The sequence below is a fragment of the Hippoglossus stenolepis genome, chromosome 23 (genome assembly GCF_022539355.2).
Source record: "Hippoglossus stenolepis isolate QCI-W04-F060 chromosome 23, HSTE1.2, whole genome shotgun sequence".
Classification (NCBI taxonomy): domain Eukaryota; kingdom Metazoa; phylum Chordata; class Actinopteri; order Pleuronectiformes; family Pleuronectidae; genus Hippoglossus; species Hippoglossus stenolepis.
The window spans coordinates 8,634,233-8,654,583 of NC_061505.1; the positions used below are offsets into that span (position 1 = coordinate 8,634,233).

At 44.4% G+C, this 20,351-nt stretch overlaps 1 long non-coding RNA gene across 1 annotated transcript in view; it reads right to left on the reverse strand.

Moving 5' to 3' along the window:
* Positions 1–425: 425 nt before the first annotated feature.
* The window catches only part of LOC118102745, a 72,773-nt gene continuing 52,847 nt past the window's right edge, over positions 426–20,351 (reverse strand). Inside the window, exon 3 of the long non-coding RNA XR_004694745.2 lies at positions 426–1,061. This is a non-coding gene — a long non-coding RNA (uncharacterized LOC118102745). The remainder of the gene's footprint in view (positions 1,062–20,351) is intronic.

Sequence of the window (20,351 nt, forward strand, 5' to 3'; positions counted from 1 at the left end):
TGTAAGACTCATTAGTCTCTCAGTGGGTAATGGTGCCAGACGGCGGCGGCAGAAAAAACCCACAAGGGCAGGTAAAAAGAATGGGAGAGATTAGAGTCTTAACTTCTCTCTCACACACACACACACACACAAACAGTTGAACATGCAAAAACTAAACACACAACTGTTCACGCCGCAGATGCTGTGCATACACAATCACCTGCAGATTTATGTGGAATATAAAATATAAATAGCCGAGCCTTCCAGTTGTTAAATTACAGAAGGCATGGAATGGTAAATAACTACTGGGCAAATAACTTAAATACTCCCTTTGGACAATGTGGCGGTTGCACTTTTCGACTCAGTATATTAAAAAGGTGATGATTTCAGTTCCTTAAAATACAACACACGCAGACATTTTTGCTTTAAGACCAATTTTTTTTTTCTATTTTTAGGTGCACACACTTTAGTTGAGTTGAGTTTTGTGTTCATGGTAAGAAACTATCCAATTTCCTGTCAGTGTCCGTGCAGCCGTTGAGCTTCCTCTGTTTGTTTGAGGAGCAATTTCAGGAAAATGTCCAGTGCATGTCTGAAAGGCCAAGTAAAATAAAGTCAGCCTTTCTATTAGATGTGTATTAATCTACGTTTAATCCACAATGCATGTGCCATATTCATTCTACTCAATTATGTTTTTGTCTGCACCAGTCGCTGAGAACGATCGGCTCTTTAGCTCCTAAATACTCCACTTCTTTAAGCAGGGAGTCCCTAACTTTGTTCCGTTGTTCGTTGACAGACTGGTTTGAACTGTGGGTGCATCAGCTTTTTAGCTAAAACAGCTGAATGCTGTGATAGGAAACAAGATTAATGAGAGCAGAGGGACTGAGCCAGGAACAGTAAAGTTAGCGGGGGCTGTAACACCAACAAAACTAAACAATGAGCTGAGAGAGGCTCCACTGAAAGGATCCACAGATTTGGGCTGTGGTTCTTAGGGTCTGTCTCTCCAAACAGCAGCTTTCCACAGTATGACATCTGCACAGCTGGTGTATAGTTGGAGGTGAGATAAACCCTGGTTCCACTTGAAGCTGAAAGAACAAGGCAAGAGAAAAGATACGTCCATTATTTCCCTTCACATTGATCGTCTTTTGTCTCTAAAGAAAAAAACAAATTTTCTGATTCATTGATATATAGCTGACATGAGCCCCGTTCACAAGTAGAAGTGGCAACAAGTCAAACGCAGCTCATCCCATACATCATGCAGCTTCCCAGGCTTTGTCAGAGAAGGTCACCGGAGTAGCACCCTCCAGTGGTGACGTTACAGCCATTTTCTGCTGTGTTTTACCTCTTTTTAATCGAATGTTTGCCTCCAGCAATCCACAGCATGGCTAATTAATTGGAGTAATTATTTGCTTAGGCAGACAAAGTGAGCGTTTTGTCTGTGTTCGGCAGTTTTCGACAGGAGAACATTGTGTCCGGACGAGGGCAACGGGGATCGGAGCCGGATAGCCGGGGGGGAGAAGTCAGGATGACGACTCGTTGATGCAAGAGCTTTTTTTTCCTCCTTATTATTATTATTATTATTCTTTTGTTGTAGGAGTGTGTGCTGGGCCATTGTGTCACCTTCACAAGGATTTGGGAATGTGGAGCCAGGCAAGTCGGAGGCGATTTGATTTCGCTGATCCCCTGGACTCGTCAAGGTTCAAGAAGAAACGGTCAGAACAGAATGTGAACCCTCAGAATCCTGGAAACCAGAGTTATAATACTGGCAAGAATACATTATTACTTTACATTACTTTAACGTGCAAAAAGTAACTTTAAAATTATAACAAAAGACCCAGTTTGATGATGTCGTGAGGCAGCGTGGGATCATGGGAGTCGTTGTCTTATCTTCTTTGGTCGGTTGTTGCCGCTTTTACGTTTGCACTTTACTGGGAGAGCTTCAGCGACAGGACGCAGATAAAATAGCAATGAATAATCGTGATCCAGTACGACTGACCAATAAAAACTGGCTAAAAGTGTGTGTTCCTTCGTCATATGTTGTTTGTCCTGGAAGTTTATGCAGAGACGGGCAAAGCCACCGCTAAAGCAGATAGGACGCAATTAAAAGGCAACTAAAATAAAACTTCCTCTTACATTGAATAAAATAAGGATTTGTCCAGGTTTGAACATTGTTGCAAACATCTAAAAAAATCTAAGTACACAAGTCAAGAAGATATAACATTAGGCTAATCATTTCTAATCAACATTGTAATGAAGAAGTGTGGACGTTCCTAGGAAAGCTTCCATGGTGGGAAAGAGCCAAAGAAACAAATGAGACAAGCAGGAGTATGTAGCGAATGATGCAAGGCTTGTATAAAGACGGCAGTTATAATTGGTGCGAGTTCGGTGGGAGGTTGTCCCCGACACACGCTCCATCGGCCTGCAGACGGCCCCGCCGCTCACCACCAGTGCATTTCCTCCGGCTCAGCCACAGCGGTAAACGTTACTGACACGACCGTATATCCCTACCCATTACACAACTTCATGTGCCAATGAGCAGAAATAAAAGTGGAATGAACTGTACATTTAGCAAATCTTAGCGGGTCACATATAAACAAGCAGTCACACACACGCACACACAAACACACACACACACACACACACTCTCGCTCCTGCCTATATTGAACGAGCTGGATCCTTTCGAGCACTCTAAATCTGTTCATCTGTCAAAGTGTCAGAGTCTATGCATCATCCCTGAGTCTTACGGAGCGACACAAACACACACACACACACACACGTACACACACACACACGAGACGGAGAACATCTCTCAGAAGCAAAGCAGAGGGCTTTACCATATTTTAAATAGAGCAGGCTTGCTGAGATATCAGATTGCTCTCCATCTTATGGGAGACGGTCGCTGCTCTTGTGTACGTGGGAGTAACAAAACATAAACTATTTTCAGGGAGCCCGTGGAGCCGTACAACACCAGCCTCTTAATACCAAACAAAAAAAAAATCAAAGGAATAAAACAGATTCATGCTTCCAGAGTAGTCAGAGTCATACCGATGCCGCGCCAAAGAAATTTATTTACCTTGTTCATAGACTCACAACAAACAAGACGAACAAGGCAGAGATATTATTCCGCCTCAGTTTTTTCCTGTTGAGGTGAATCCTCACAAGCAAGTAAATGTGTCAAAAAATACATCGAAAAATGTTATTTGAGGACAAAGAAATACTCGTCTCTGCCAGGGAACTTAAAACATAATTTTGGTTTATGACAACTTGGGTGTTGTCTTTATATTTCCGGCTGTTGTTTCTATTGGTTACGAGAACATTGTTCACCAGGTACGTTTCTGAGAGGTGGGAACGTGGCATCGCTATCACTCAAACTCGGCAAAAGGCAGGAGGGATCAGATGATTTGCAACAGTTTAGCACATTATCTCTCCACGTTGTTGTATTTGGAGAAGTGAGCACAAAGGAAACTAAAACCCATACCTCCAAAAGTCCCCTGGAATTAAAGAACCTCACAGTCACCGCCCACTTTTAGAACGGCTCTGGTTCTGGAAGTAAATTTCCCAATTCATTATCTCCATTGACGTTTTAGAGAATCTTTATAAAAATATAGTTTTAAGCCTGGAGCAGTTGTGACAAGAAAACATTTGATAGTGAAAGAAATAAATATTGTAAAATGGAAGAAAAGGCAGAGGCACACGAGCTGTGTACAGACTTTTTTTAACCATTGTGTATAATCCCTTTCCAACGACTTCTAGCCTGTCTCTTCTCAAATTTGACCTTGTTGTAGTGAAGTTCATCCCCTTTCCTCACCTCTATAAAACTGCAGAATGTTAAACAGTTAAACTGCGCTCTCCACCAATCACAGACAGCATTACTTCCCTTTGACATTGTGAATGAAACCCGTTTTTCTTAAAACACAGCTGACATCATACAGACTTTTGGTTTCTACAGGAGCACACAACATTGTTTCGCAATCTCATATCTGGTGGTAAATCTGAGAAATTAAAGAAAATAATGAAAATCCTGGATCTGCCTGCTAATGTAGATTCACACCGAAATTTAATGGGTTCTTTGTTTCATTGCCATCCATTCTTAAGTTTTCAGAGTAATCCTGCTCACTAATGAACACATTAGCGGTGGTAATAACTCCCTTATTACACAAAAAAAACCCAATACAGGATGATACTGAGCACAGTCCATCTCCTGCAGAGGATCATGAGATATTATTTATTTGCATCACTCCTGTCTTCCCAGTTCGCAGCACTTCACTCGATAAGAACAATGTTATAATGTCCAATAAGAGGCTTTTTTGCATGCTGCATGAATGACGCCTATATGTCGCTGTTCTTTAAGTAACACTACTTGTGAAGCACATGGATGTTGTGAAGAGATGCTCAGCCGCCACAATTGGTATTCCTCCGAGGCCTGGATGTAAACGGGAACGGTACACGGTGTACGAGCGTTGAGAAAAGGGCACAGAGCCTCCGCGCAGGTAAGGGCAGCCATACTGTCGAAACAGCTATAAACAAAACTGATGCTCATGCTAGTTAGAGGGAAAAAGTCATTGGCAATATTACACTGTCAGTGGAATCAGGAAAACACATACGCCTTCTGTTCCTTTCGGCCCCCTTTGTCTTTCACTCCACACACACACACACACACACACACACACACACACACACACACACACACACACACACACACACACACACACACACACACACACACAGTTTCTGACGGCCATAACTCAAAGGTCACGGGCGCCCTGGAGCGTGTAGTATCTTACCACACCTCAGTGGTCCAACACAGCTCCCAGGTGAGAAGGGATGCTGTGGGCTCAGCATGCTGATGCAAGCACGACTCCTAAAAGAACAGAGCGGAGCAAAGTAATTTGTTTGTGTGTCATTGTCTTTGATTGTTGGCAACTGTGTGTGTGTGTGTGTGTGTGTGTGTGTGTGTGTGTGTTTCAAAAACACACGCTTTCCTACACCAGGTGCTTTTCTAGGTGGACATTGTCACGCCGAACAAAAACACAAAGCGCTGCCATCACTCTAATTGATTAAGCTGTTGTGTTCTCGCCACAACACCTCAGAGTCGCAAGGTTCTGGCGTTTTGACAGCCTCCATCTTTCGCCACAAAAAGTCAGCAAGAGATTATGAATGGTGCCGGTGGACGTTGGGAGAATTCGCAGTCGTCCCACTCAGGATTTAAAGGAACAGTGTGTAACTTCTTGTGAGCAACAGTGCCGTCTGCAGCCACATGCGGTGATTCACTCTATTGGGCTTTGTGTCCGAGCGATTTACTTGTTTTCATGCAGAGCAAAAATCAAAGTCCATCAATCGCTTGACCAGAGCTCTGACTGCGTAGTCGCACTCACTGAACCGAAACACAACCGAACGGCGGGCATTTCCCATGATCCCCAGCCTCCTGAACTGATGCATAGAGCAAGATCAGGCGTTCAGGGTGAGGAGGGGGAACGAGAGCGGCACCATTCTCCCTGTTCATAGGAAGTGAATCATCAGAAAGGTTGCACCGTGCGACTTAAACGTCAAATTATTGATTTGATCAAAATGCCAATGGATTAAAATTGTAAACGTGTTGCCAATGTGTCCCCTCATCTGTTAAACAATACAAGCAATAAAGCAAACAGCAAATCTAACGTCTTGCTTTTCCATGAAAGCTACAGGCAATCAGTTGGAAGTTTTTCTCATAGCTGTACCACTGGGACCGAATGAGAAGAACAATGCTGTTTCTTTATCAATACGTCTTCTAAATAGATACATTCTCAGCTAGGAAGGATATTGACTTTTAGCCTGGGACATGCAGCTGTAACCTCAATCCTAACCGAAGTATGACATCATGTATGTAGCCTTAACATTCATGTTTGAGAACCTTAAAAGTGAAGGGGGCTTCATTCACAGGTGGTGTTTATGAACTAGACACCGTCCTGCAAATGGAATCACATAACGCACAACGCCTGCCAACACACCCATTTTCAAACTTTGTCCAAATTTTGATCTCAACACCACAACTGTTTCAAATTCACATTTAAATACTGGCCAAAATACTCCCCCCCCCACACACACACACACACACTATCCATCCATACATCCATGTGTTACTCCTTTGAGGGTTGAGGGCAGAGCCAGAGCCATTTCCAGTGCCATGACAATGGGCGGGAGGTGGGGGGACCCCCTGGACATTTATTTTATTATTCACTCTCACACTCACACCTATGGTCAATTTAAAGTCTCCAGTTAACGTAACTCCCACCTGCATGCGGGAGGAAGCCAAGAGTACCAGGAGTAAATGATCAAAAATAAATGATCGACGGCCCTTTGTTTTGAAAACCACTGCGAACTGCGAGTGGTAAATCTGCCACAGTTATCACAGTAAACTGCCACGCAACGCCGCAGAGCTTGGCAGGAGAAGCAACAGAAACAAAGGGGTGCAGGGCTTAGTGAGCATTCAACTCGGGCTGTTAAAGGCCATTGGAAAATGTCCAATAAGTTTTTCACAACCTTAATCTCTCCCAGTCTGTCCCCTCTGTTTTTTGTATTGCACTTCATTTCCCTGCATCTTTGTCTCACCCGCTTACTTTACTCTCCCCCTCTGTTAACCCTCTCTTTGGCTCCATCATAATCACCCCCCGGCTCGCTTCCTCTCCCTCCTTCTCCACCTCCTCTCCCCTTGTGCGTAGTAAGATGAAAATGTGTGTTTGGGGTGTGGGCCGGTGTTTAATGTCAGCCTGGGCCATGATCCGCTCTGAGGAGTTGATTTGCTGTGGCTCAGCGCCCCTGAGGCCGATTAGCATTCCGCCGCCAACTCTCCCAACTCCCTCATACTGTACGGCAAGCACACACACACACACACACACACACACACACACACACACACACACACACACACCTCCGCTGTCCTTTCTCACTTCATTCTTTTTTTACTCCGACAGTCGTTCCTGCCACCCCACGCCAATAATGAGCCCAACAAATATCACTGTTACACTCACTCCCAGCTATCCCGGAGCAACCCTACTGGACGCAGCACAGCCGTGCCAGTGTGGAATAATTGTCAGCACAGAGAAATGCACCTTTTTCCTTCCACTTCTGTGTGTGGTTTTCTTATTGCGACTGTTCGGCGACTGTTGGCTCAACGCCACCTTCCCCAGCACAATAAGCTCCGACAGGGGCCTGAACTTGCGGCTGCCTTTAAAACACTCGCCAAGCTGCTGGCGTTGAGGCCCTGCACGCGGCTACCTTTTTCTTTTTTTTTTTTTCCTTCTCATTCTTCTGAGACGGCCTTAATGGCAGGTGTGCCGGGACAGCGTGGCAGCATCGATCAGGAAGAAATGACCAGATTAGTCCCTCGATGGGTCTGGGACTACGGATAAGCTGCAGAACTGGGTGTCAAGATGCATTGGACCAAATAGGGAAAGATAAATCACAGTTTGGAGTTTCAGATAAGGTTTTGGACCGCTGTTTCCAACAAGGAGCAATAAAATAACAGTGGGTAACCTGTGGATAAAAACCCTGTACTTAAAAAAAGTTGTTCCCCGACGTCTGGGATGAATAACCGGACTGTATATTTCGCTTTTTCCTTCTTAAAACTCAAACAAGTCCTTGATTGATAATATTTTGATGCAACAGACTGCAAAGCTCCTGGAGAAAGTCCTCCCAGCTTGACTCGAGTTCAGCTCTTTGGATAAAAGTGCATTCGTCTTCCGAGACATCATTGCTTGAGCGTGTGGCAGCTCACTGTCAGTTATGCGAGACATACATCTCATGGACAAATTGATACAGAGTGCTCCTTTATTGAACTAAATCAGGAACAAACTTTAGTTTTATTGAATACACCCCAGGTGCTCAATAACCGTCAGGCCCCATCAGATGACAGAAGCTCTCTATTGAGCAACACAGATTAAGTTTCTTGACTTGAGCCTCTCCAGCTGAGAACAAAGATATATATCTGAATCATGTGGAGAAGAGAGGCTTAATGAAAAATAAGACAAAGAAAAATGAACGCGGAGATATATCGACGTCTTATTGGCGTCTGGCAGGACTCGCCCATTAATGTTTGTTTTTACATGTTGAATAGGATGCGGCGGCTCAGAGAAATAATCCTAATAAGGAATACAGATGTACAAATACAGGATTCAAGCAAAAAAGCGCTCAATCATCTGCGTCCCCCTCTTCTGTTTCCTTGCACATGTGCAGAATGAGAGCGTCCCAGCATCACGGGGCAGACATTAATTCACCTGAGCACTGTTGCTTTATTCTCCCATACATCAAAATAAGAAGAGAGTGTGTCTTTTTCCCCCGTCTGCAAGTGTATGTTTACAAATGAGCGCTTTTAATTCAAAAGAATGACCCAATTCTTCGGTGGTGTCAAAGACATGATGACTAATGCTTTGCCTGGAGACTTGCTGCAAGTGATTGGTTTTCTATTGCATCAAAATCAGAGATTCATAGATCATGATAAAGTGGTGCGACCGGGACAATGCTTCATTAATGGCCAGAGAGGGACGCAAGCTCGGGCGTGTTTCTGAAGCAACACCCTTTTCTCTCTCTCTCATCTGCAGCTCAATAAATCCTGTAAAATAAATCTACATTCTGTTTGAATGAATTTTGAAGCAAATACAAGGTGAAGGGCACATTTTTTAACAGAAATAGCAAACTTTTCTTTGTATTGGAGAAACAGACAAAGTGTTTGAAAAAATATAAACAAGCTTATTTGGAGTTGCTGACTACAGGGCAGTCAATTTCTGAGTCTTTGTCTTTTTGTGGACATTTTATCTCCAGCAGCAGGGCTGGAAATCTGCGAGGGGGACCCTCTTTGGCTTGATCTGTGCCCCTGCTGTCTGTTTGTGTCTTTAATAAAGACGCTGTCCTCACTTCCTGCCGGCTCCCCTCTGATTCACGGCTCTATTTACAGTTCCTGCATGGCCCTGCCAAATAAGGGGCCCTCAAATTGGGTAGTTAAAAGGAGCTGCGGACGGAGAAGCGCATTTTATCACCAGATATGCCCAGAAATCAATGCACCCTCTCAAATGGCTGTCTCTTTATGGACCGTCAGGGAAATATGAGTGGAAATGGAGAAGCTCGACGGCAGTGATGTGATATGACTGAAGGAACCTCATTCTTGAGTCTCGCCTCCCGGTTCAAAACAGACATTAACACCAAGGGTCCCATTGGTTAAAACTCCCCTCTCTCTGAGTCCATTGTGTGCAGTCATGCGAGATTTTGTACCTGATTACTGGACATAAAATCACAAAAAAAAAAGAAAGTTCACAAAGAAGAGTTAGGCCAAAGTATAATTGGTATTCAGAACATTTATAGGCGAGTCTATAATGTGATTATAACCGGGTTAAGAGTATTCCAGGTTGCTGTGTCTGGTGTTAACAGCAAGCTCTGATGCAATATTATGAATAATAAATGTGTATTTTAGACACACTGCCAAGTATTAGAATATTATGTTCATCCTATGTCTGTGTGCAAAGACATGTAGAGTCTTAGGTTAACTCTACACATCTAAATAGGTGTGAGTCTGTGTGTGTTGGCTCTGGGATATCTGTGATCTGTCCAGAGTGCACCCCGCCTCTCACCCAACGTTGCCTGGATTGGCTCCTGCCCTCCTTGCGACCTATAAAGACATTGATAATGGATAACAGATTGATGACTGTGATTGTAGCCTTTCCCTCCTCTTTCCAAAGTAAACATCATGGCCTCTGGTTATGGTGTTATGGCAATTAAAGGAGAACACTTGCCATGTTGTTAAATAAGTCAACAAATCCTCCAATTCTTTGATTCTGCCCTCAATAACAACACTGAAAAACATGTTCATATCAGAAAATGTTTTTCAGTTTGGACAAAACGGAGCAGTACCACCAGAAATAGTGGGGGGCAGTGTAGCTGATGGGTTAAGTGAGATGATCACAGGACCTGAGGAAGACACTTTTAGGGAATGGTCCCCTTGGCTTTATCCACCCCCAGCTCAACCATCATACTCGACTCTCTCCTTTGCTACCAATAGATACAAACGGTCTGAGTTCCTACAACTACAACAACATACACACTGTTAACGACATCTCATTTTTGGTCATCTAGGAAGAACAGAGCCGATTTAGTTGAGCATCCGAGTCATTTACACCGTGCTCACTGCATGCGTTGAGCTCGCTGACACCGATAAAGTCATTTGTTTGGCAGTTTCACTGTTTGTAAGCACTAACAACAGTGTGCTACAGCAGCACTTCGGAGAGTTTTTAAAGTCAAAGCCGTTTAACTCACATCAATCACCGACGCCACTGCTCCACATGAACACCTGGAAAGTGCTCGTGTACTTGATCTGTGTGTTGCCGCTGCTTAAACGCTGTTGCTGCGGGCCCGTTGAGCGGCCGCGTCGCCTCAGAGGCAACTTGCTCTTTATTTAGAATCCAGTCTCCCCGGTTTGGACCCAAGGTCATTGCATCACGCTATGGATGCTGGCTGCCAAGGAAAGTAGCCCTATCACTCATCAGCCTTAATGAATAGGGTGCGGAGTAAAAATAGATACAAAGACAAGCAGTCAGAACGCGGGATTTCACAGGCAACGGTGCTATTGGCACTTGGCAACTTGCAGCACTTATTATCAGCCCACATAGCTGTGACTGCTACTGTCCAAAACTGTTATCTTTAGTTTGCCGATGGTTATTTTAGTGACCATGTTTGTTGCAGGGAGAAGGAGAAACACCGGTCTGAGAGACACACACACACACACACACACACACACACACACACACACACACACACACACACACACACAACAGTTAAGAAATGTTATTTTAATCCATCCTTACTTATATTTTTCCTTCTGAAAGACCTGCAACTGGATTTAACGTGGATGGCTTATGGCCGCACAATAGCAGCTTAACTTGCTTGGTCCAACTTTGTTCTGCTTTACTCACAAGTTATCAGGCATTGGTATTATTTTTAACTCCTGGCAACACAATTTCTCTTCTTTGTGCGGTGACAAGTCCGTGTGGGAAGTAGTAGAGTTTGAGCCCATTGGAAATTTACTCACAATAAATTGCAGGGAAAGAATCAGAAACACAACTGTAAATCAGTTATTATATTCATTATGTAGGATATTTATTTATTTATTTAAGTTCCCCTTAAATTGACCGCTGCAGCCAACGTGGCCCACAACCTGAAACTTTTACTTTGAAGGCGAGCCGTCTCTGTCTCAAAAGTTCTCCTCAAAAGTAAAACAATTTACAATGTGAACAACAGCAGATGAAACACACTTCATGCACAGACTGGTGACACTCAAGACAAATAAGACCAACCATATCTCTTACATTTCGGCCATGCTAATTGGCATTTATTCATTAAACACAGCAAACAAAATCTTTAAGACCATCAACTTCCTGTGCATGTATGAATATGTATTTAGACTTTGTGTTGCGTTTACAAATATGATAATATGCCTGTTTCTGTATTCTTGTGGGATCAAGAACGTCTTGTTAGCCGTCAAAAGAAGCTTTCCCAAATGCAGTTCGCAAAGATTAACTTAACGCCGGGCTGTGGAGCAGCGTTTCACTGCCCTCTCTGGTGGAAACTTTCAAGTCTGTTTCACTTTGGACCCATTACGGTGATGGGTGTGGTTAGATGTGTGCAACAACCTGAAACCGCACCCAAGACTTCAATTTGTCAGGACCTGCTGATGCACTCTGGAGTACACATCTACATTGCTGGAGCAGGATAAGCTGTTAAACCACGAGGGGAAAGTAAAAACCAAGCTGTTCAGGGGCTGTTAAGTTGCTCTGTAAACAGTATCATGCAGAGTCACAGTTCTTTGTGAGCAGGTCCTTGGTTTGTTCGTATCGTGTGTGTGTGCATATGAGCAAATGCCGATGCAAAAAAACCCCCAAAACTCGCCTGCAGCCATTTTTAGACTGTTGCTTTCAAAACAAATTCAAGATACTTCTTTGCAGGAAAACTCCACAAGGCAGCTTTAATCAAAATAACTGATACTCTCAAGGTTTGTTTGCCATCAATCAAAAACTGCACTTGGAGCCAGTTAAGCCTTGGACCCAGAGGATAGACAAAGTCATACTGGCCCTTTTCCAAAGAAATCAGACCTACAGACTTTCTTTGTCGCAAAGATGAAACAGGCAAATACCTGAAATTATGTTTAAGTACAAGCAGGGGAGGGAAGCAACAAAGTGCAAATACTTCATATCTGTACTTTACATGAGTATATATGTTTCTGACGACTTTTTACTTTTCCACGCAATATTATAACATACTCCTTACATTTAAAAAAAAATACTGTCGTTTTAATGCTCAACAATTTGTCTTGCTTGTACCCATGTTTTTTGTAAATTGTATTCACATTTATTTAAAGTAGGAGCAGTGAAATAGTCTTCAAACTGTACTAATATGACATGAGCCTCAGTTTGCTTTGCACCGATAGGGCCTTCAGTGGGGGACTTTCACACTTTGAGTACATTTCAAAGCTTGTACTTTTATACTTGAGTCATTTTTGACACAAGTAACTGTATTTCCCCTTGAGCAGATAATGTGTGTACTTTTGCCACCTCTGAGTACAGGTATCACTTAACTACATTCTGGATCAAGAAAGTACTATCCCTCCTTGCCTGCATGTGCACTGCAGCCTCTGAGGATCGTGCCATGTACTGAAATTGTGTCCTTTGACAGTAGCCGTCGCTTCCTTTACTGAACCCACATTGGTCCCGAGGCTTTTGGAGGTACATGATGGCAGATGGCCGACCCCCTCCTCGCGCCGCGCCTCCACCAGCTTGGACTAGCACACATGTTCCCTCAGTGCAATTAAGTCTAGCTGACCCCTCAGAGCCCCCTGCATCAGTGGGGTGTTTCCGTCGCGTCCCTCCATGCAGATGCCAGCGCCGGCGTGCTCGACGCGCAGGCCCTCGCCACGCGTGTCACACTGTGCACATATGGCTTCTCCGTGTTCAGCATGTTTAATAATGCTGACATGTTTCAGGAGATAACATTAAGGCAGCAGGAGACCTCCACAAAAATTGACCGTCCGCATAAAAAAAAATTAAGCTGTGTGGTTTTCGGCGTGAGAGATTCGCAGTGTGCAATGGGAACGCAGATGGTGATAAAGTAATAATATATCGCAAACAAGACTGAGGAACGTGGATCATGAGTTATCTGTTTGGTTATGCATGGCAAAAAAGGGCTTTGCTCACTTGCAACTCTTAAATCAAATTCTCTATTTTGATTGAAAAAACAAATCACTCACCATTTTCAATCCGACTCCTGGAACAGCATCTCCCTCTCTCTCTCTCTCTCTCACTCCTTGTCAATACATACAGTAAATATATCTCTGGATTTGCATGCACACACTACTCCGAGGCATGACAATAAAAGAAGCGGCTTAATATATCAAAAAAAAAAAAATCGATCTGATTTATTGGGACGTGAAGTGTTTGCGCGCAACAAAAAAAGAAAAAATCATTCCCATGCCAAATAGTCTCTGTAAGGCTTGACTGCTATTTACTGTCATGCGTCTCATTTTAGTGTTATGGGTGATTATGATGGGGAGGCCTGTGCAGCCATATATTAGCATGCGCTGAATGAGCTGTGGGACACGATGCCCCGTGACTGTGAGGTAAATGAAAGCGACTTGCTTATGCACATGCATTTACAGCCCGACGTGAACTGGAAATAGCCTGCGACATTATGCGGAGATGTGGCGCCTTGTTGCTTTCCATACATTTGGTGCGTTTATGATTTATCCCTTCCATCTGTCTCGTGGAACAGCACATCCTTTCCCATCAGTCCGGACAGCGAGCAGTCTTTTATACAAACGTGCTCGTCCACTTTCAGTTTGGGACGTGCAGAGCACCTGACCTGCTGTTGTCTCGACCCCAGCAGAGGAAACCTGAATGCATCAGTGTTGCTGTCACTCTGTTGGGTAAATTGCCGTGGTTCTCCCTTTCCGGGCTGCACGGCCTGGATCAGACTGGGGCCACGTATCTGCTCCTCTCAACCAATTAGGAAATTAGTTAAAACCCTTCACTTGTGCTGGGACAAGCTGACAGTCGCACACACACACGCGTGCACAGAAAGGTGCTGGCTACAGCATCTGCCCCCCCCATCGCCCGGGCTATTTCTTAATTTAGATCTCAAGTAGGATAGCCGGTCAAAACACACATACAAACACACTGAGGGATAAATAGACCGTCTGTCTCCACACTTCCCCCTCTGTCTGCCACATGGTGCAGACACACATCAATTGATTCAGCATCTCTCTTCCCGTCTCGCTTTTCTCTCTCTCTCTCTCTCTCTCTCTCTCTCTCGTGCTTTCATACACACAAACACACACACGAGCATGAAGACCCTCCCCTGGGGATGAAATCACACACACACACACACACACACACACACACACACACACACGCACACAAATATCGGGTGGCTTGTTGCTGGAGTGGACAGGCCTTTGTGAGATAACGGGCAAACGCAGCCTGACAGGCTCGGCTGGGCCATTATTGAATTGCAGTGAAGACTATATTACTTTAGAGTGAGATAAAAGACTACATACAAGACGGATGGGTGGGGGACATCAAACAAGACTGTGTCCAGATTGTGCCAGGAGTAATCCGGCTGGAGGCAGCGCTGATTTCCCCGAGGCCAGGTGCCATTTCTAGTTGAATAATTCTTATGAGGAATCCAGCAGCAGCTCCGCCTTTGTGCCATCATTTGTATCGTCTTCCAGATTCCTTCCATCATATCCTGTTTTTTCCCCCCTCCTCATCCCGGGCCTTGCCCATTCTTCCATCTTGTTTCTCGGATTGCCGTTGCACAAAACTTCAATGTTATGATTGGGATTCTTCAAAATCGTTTAACTTCACGTGGCGCGTCCTCGGCCCGGGGGGGGGATGTCCCTCGACTACGAATGAAGAGGAGAGGGCCCTCGGGGGAAATACTTGTGATGGTGTTTGGGAGGTTTGGCCCGGAATGCAATATGGATCGCGGGAGAAGCCATCTGATGTTTAGGAAACATTTGGCACCGCGAGTCATCTGCTGAACCTGTTTGCGGTCTGAAGCGTCTTTGATGTCTAGACAAAAGCGGTGTAAACAGATGCTTTGTGTTTGGCGCACTCTGAACATCTTAGGCTGCAAAAAGCCTGACAGGTATGATGATTAGAACGTTGTGAAGTCAGGTGATCATTACTCACTTCAAAAAGGGGGAAATTAACAAGTAGAAAACAATGCAGGAATCACAATGTGAAGCCTCCTTTCCACTGTTCTGTTATGTGCTACAAGGTGATAGCGCTCTTTTGTCGCTGGCAGTGCTGAATGGCATTGGACTCGACAGTAATGCTGGCATGTCATTAATCAAATATATATGCATGGAAATCATTTAGGCGCCCAGCCATAGGTTACGCTCAGGTGGCATGGAATAAAAGAACCGGGGGGGATGAGACTTTTTCTTTTTCCCCCACCAAGATCCAATATGATTCCCACCGAATTAAAAAAGATGACTGTCTCGGACATAAATCCAGAGTCTACATTAATAAAATATCAATGCTCGGTGGTATGGGGAAAAAATCGATGCAGCTCAGCCGGTTCTCAGAATTACAATGCAGAGTTATGGGAATTTAAGAAAGTCCAAGTTGTGGACATGACATGTTTGTGGGATGTCCTCTGAGGGACACAATCATGTTGCACTGACGTTCCGTGTGGTTGCTTTGTCAAGTAATGCAAGTGATGGTGTATGTGTCAGATGCTCATTCAGTTCATCCTTGAATGTGTTCAAGAAAGACAAAAACACATCTGAGGACTGTTTTTGTCGGTTCTTTTTTATTTATTACCAACATGCAACTGCATGAGGCCGCACCAAAGGAAGTAAATCATCTCAGTGACAACGCAAGTAATCATCCACAACTGTCGGGCGGAGCGAGAAATCTCGATTTCTTCTTTTGCTTTATTTGTACGGTGGCCCAGAGAGCTCAATGCAATGCGAATTAAGAAAGCGGATACAAAAAGACCAAAAACTCGGAAAGGAGAGAACATCGTCAATTTGACATGTGTATTTAGTAGTGTTGTGAGTATTTGCTTGTGTTGTGAGTATTTGCTTGTGATGTGAGTATTTAGTAGTGTTGTGAGTATATGGCGGTGTTGTGAGTATATGGTGGTGTTGCGAAGATTTGCTCGTGTTGTAATTGTCATTGTCAAATTGATGTTTTCTTCACTTGCATGTGTTTTTTCTATTTCCATGGGTTTCTTTAAGCGGCTGTGCATTGAGCTGTCAGAGCCACCATATATTAGACACACACAGAGACTGTCCTCCCCTATAAAATGACCCTATAGCCTCGTTCTTTTGTTAGCGAACCTCTGACAGCTGTAGTAGTTATGACAAGAGGAAATGAGGAAGCCCAGTAATATATTCAGAGCAACGTCCTGGTTAGATGGAGACAAGATGGATGGTTTGATGGACACAACACAGAAAGAGGAACTTTCAGAGATGTGACACCTGCTCGTAGAAACCTGAGAGCAGATGACACTTAAAACATTGATCCAATAACATATAGTAGAGGATCTCTGCATTTGCAGGGAAGCTTTACAGCCATTGCCTAAACCTGCACTCTTCCTGTACACAGACCAGTGTGAGATTCAATGTGCACCATAGATTGATGTCCACTCTCCCTCTTTCTAAACTGAGTCGACTTCCCAATACATTGTTTGTGCCATTGATTACAAGCCGTGTGCCCCATGATCACTGTGGAAGAACAAGGTAAATAAACATTGGTTGTTCTCTGATTGAAAACTGGTTTGTGTGTCGCCTCCTTCACCAAACAATCCTTCTATTGAGCGGCTCTGGAGCAAGACGGCCCCATTGTCTTATTTATTTGCTGACGTGATTCACAACATGATAATAATAATTAACTGAGGTTATTAATTTTTAATGAGAGACCTAAATGGTGAAGCCCCAAGGGCCTATAACCTCTGGTTTTAATTAATATGTGGTGGGTGCACATTAGGCTTTCAATTAGAGTGGGGGAATGGCCAGGCAATCACTGAGCGCTTTTAATCCATATGCTCATCAAGGGTCTAAGTCATGCCTTTTTAATCAAGCACTCCAGACCTGAAAAGAGTGAAAATGCATGTCTATCAGTCATTCAGTGAGTACAGCTAGAGCCATTCTGGACTTCAAGACAAAGTGCGGCCTTTTTAATGAGCTTGGCTTAAGACAGTAACGTGGCATGAAACGGCCAGGGAATTCAGAGGGGAGGGGGAGAAAGTGGAATTCTTCAAGAGGAGCTGCGAGGGTGGGAGGTGGGATTAATGAGATGCAAATTAGTCCCCATTTGTTCAAATGCTGACAGCTGAAGCGCCGCTCTGACAGGGGACACTGTCAGTCCAACAAGCCCAAATAAACACTTCCCTGTTTCACCACTCAAACAAATGGCTTTTCCCCTGCACCGAGATGTGGCACATTCGGCTGGCTTGCCGCGGGTGACTTCATGCCATTCATGAAAATGAGATCCGCCGTGCCACGAGGAGACACTTTGTATGCATGCCTGTTGGACAAGCGTGTTTGTACATCTTGTAAAACAATACCCGCACCACCATCTCATCCCAGCGACACCCACGCACACACACACACACACACACCTTGGCTAAATCACGAAATTGCCCAGGTGTCCTGAGCAGAAGCTGCGTTTGAGTTCAATTTTCTCAGGTGCCAGTGCGGAGCCATTGCTCTAGGTGGCCCTGATGGAGGAAACCTCAATACTAATCAGCAAATCTATTTTCAGGAATAGAGTAAATGGATAAAATGGCTGTTAAGTGGTTTAATCACATTCAAACATGAGTAAAACTAAAAAAGGAGCCCAGTCATCAGCTGTGGAATGTACCATCATCAAGCTGCAACCCTGCATTAAAGAACATCACAGTGTTTCACAGCTGGAATCAGTTTGTCTGGATGAGTGAGGAGAAATAAGGAAATTGAGACGGAGCGGTGACACGGAGGGAAGAAAGACGACTTATAGACAGAGAAGGAGGTCGATAGATACACAGGCAGGTAGACGGCGAGATCGGGGGGCGTCGCGTGGCAGCTAATGCACACCAGCAATTATGGGCCATCATAATCACAGCATCCAGTGACAACATAATCATAGCACAATCAGGTGGCGAATCAGAGGCAATTTGCAGACTATCTCCACAGTTTGCGAGGGGCTGGCGAAATCCCCCACCCCCCGTTTGTGTGCAGCAGGCTGAGAAAGCTTAATTATCCTGATGAGGGGGTGGCAGAGAAGGGGACCGGCGACCCCGGCGCGCTCCGAGCTAGCGATGTGACAAATGTCGGCTGGTGCGGAGGCCTCGAGACGCCCGGAGACGCGTCACGAGGGAGAATTCCTGGCGGTAACGCGGCGAGCAACGAGCAGGTGTCAAATCCATCCTGATTGAAAGGACAAGGAAGAGCATGTGCACTATTTGCAGATGGTAACGTGTCCTGTGATTTGCCATCTTTGGAGTGTTTGTAGGTTTGCGCGTATGCACGGAATACAAATATGTTTATATGCATGAGCACTTAAAGAACTGTGATGATGAACTTCAAGAACATCTTTTTTTATCCTGCTGCAGAGGGTGATTATCTTATCAGGTTCTGGCTGCGGGCCGAGATGTGAAAATACTGATAATCTCGCAGTGGGAATTTATTCTGTATTCATACATATATGGGGGAACGCACAATTTGAAATCTACGAGGAGACAAAAATAACTGCAGAGAAGGCGCCCAAAATGTTCTGTGTTCACTGAAAAATGAAATACCTTTGGGTTATGTTATTAAACTCAGAAATGAACAACAAGGAAGCTGAATTAATCTCCACCAAGAAGGGGAGCCAGATAATTCCAGTTGAGCAAATTGAATTGGAATGTAAATGTTAAAAATGATCCACACGCCGTCCCTGGGTTCCCGCGAACACTGGCTCCGAATTCAGCGCGCGCCTCTCTCCTTTTTCCGTTGCTCAAATATGTGGATAACAACAAAATTAATTATACATATTAATGCTTGCTTGCCAATTCTTCATGCGCATCTCGCCCCCCCCTCCACTCCCCGGAAAACGGCTTTCTTCAAAAAGCACCCGTCCAGAATTTGAACCAACTAATCTCTGGTTGCCTGGAGAGAGAAAACAAGCGCTTTGAGGGAATAAGTTACATTCTGTTGCGGCGTTTACACGTGTGGCTGAGCACAGAACTTCAGAGCTGGCATTTCAATCAGGAGCCATCAGAGGCATCCTTGGCAGATAAGAGGAGCCGCACAAGCGCCTCAGCTCGAAAACTCTAATAGTGTGTTTACGCAGGAGCTGCAGGAGCTACACTGAGGCCTTCTTCTCGCTGTACAGTATTCTAATCAAAGGGGAAATCTGTGTAATGTGTCGTTTTTTAATGTCGTCTTTTAGATATTCAAATCATTACATTAAACACTTACATAAATAAAATAAAAACATCAATACGAGGGATTTTTTTTGGTGCTGCTCGAGGTTTAGTGTTTCAAGCTTCACACCACAGCATCATCGCTCCCAACCTGGATCCACACAAGGGATCATGTGATGAACCCGGGGGGTCACTGCAGGATTGCCCGGACAGGAAATATCAAATTCTACATTCTCCTATGTTAAATTATCTTTTTTACAATGACCTCAGTATGAAGCATGTTGCCAGCAGCTGGTCTGGCCACAAAGATTGGAAATGGGGTGAAAAAGGTAGCGCGGCTTGCTCCTTAAAAAAAAAAAAGGTAACAGAAATGCCTACCAGCACATCTAAAGCTCGCTAATTGGGACAGGCGTGGTTCAGGAGGTAGCGGGTTGTCCGCTAATTACAAGGTGATGGTTTGATCCCTGGCTCCTCCTGTCCACATGTCGAGTGTCCTTGGGGGGAGACGCTGACTCCCAAGATGCTCCGATTGGATGGCCAGTGTGTGTGTGTGTGAGTGTGTATGAGAGGAAAATTTTAAAGTGCTTTGACCATTAGGGTAAAAAAAAAAGAAAGAAAAGTGCTATATAAGTGCAAGACCATTTACCATTTAATTAAGACGTTGTCTCTTTTATTTGTATGTACAAAAGCCAAAGTGTAAAAGTGTCAAGTTGTGGTTTTATGGGGGTTTATGTGCCAGACTGTTTCTCGGCTGAGTGCAGCCACTTCCTCACCTGGCATCGCCGGACCGATTTGCATTTGTGAATCTTTGTCTGGGGGCACTCGGGTCATTGTCCAACGGGGAGCGTTATCAAAACAGAGCCGACCTACAACCAGCGTGCTGTTGAGTAACATTCAACATAGCACTGAGCCTTCTAGAGAGAATATGTTCACTAAAATATCTGTGCAATGCCCTCATTGGTTGC